The 496-nt window shown below is 65.5% G+C and overlaps 1 protein-coding gene across 1 annotated transcript in view; it reads right to left on the bottom strand.

Annotated features, from left to right (window-relative positions):
• TTLL1 (tubulin tyrosine ligase like 1) overlaps positions 1 to 496 on the bottom strand; it is an 11898-nt gene that overhangs the window by 9863 nt on the left and 1539 nt on the right. The gene's annotated exons all lie outside the window — the stretch shown is intronic.

The following is a 496-nucleotide window of genomic DNA, read 5'->3' as shown; positions in this document are numbered from 1 at the left end:
AACGAGGAGAAGGGAAGTGGCTGAACAGAGGCTGTGACATCTCTCCAGGCAGCGGCAGGGAGACTGAGTCTGGAGGAGGGGGGTGTGCGGGTGAAGAAGCCCCCAGAGACCCTGGTGAGCCCGCCCGCCTCAGAGACTCGCGGGGCTCTGGACCCAGGTCTGCAGAGGGCCGATGACAGAGGCCACGGCCGACTCCATGCAACCCCGCCAGAGGGGGGCTGTCCCGAGCAGGGAGCTGTCACCACTGAGGGCGGGAGCAGACCTGGACCGAGGGGGGCCGGGACCTCGGCCCGAGGAAGGCGGTGGAGGAGGAGAGTCCAGGACAAGGCCCAGGCTCCTGGTTGGATGCCAAATCCTGAGACTAACTCATCTTCGGGGGTGGGGCTGGGATTGTAATCTAGGCCAAATAGCGCCCTCTCCCATGCGAGAGGGAAGCAAATAGAAGCAGGGAACCGCTTCCACAGGGCCCTGCTGTGACCCCCACCCCCACCTGGGC

The sequence above is a fragment of the Myotis davidii genome, unplaced genomic scaffold, assembly GCF_000327345.1.
Source record: "Myotis davidii unplaced genomic scaffold, ASM32734v1 scaffold428, whole genome shotgun sequence".
Classification (NCBI taxonomy): domain Eukaryota; kingdom Metazoa; phylum Chordata; class Mammalia; order Chiroptera; family Vespertilionidae; genus Myotis; species Myotis davidii.
Note: the sequence above shows the minus strand (reverse complement) of the source record. Positions and strands in the feature narration are given on the sequence as shown.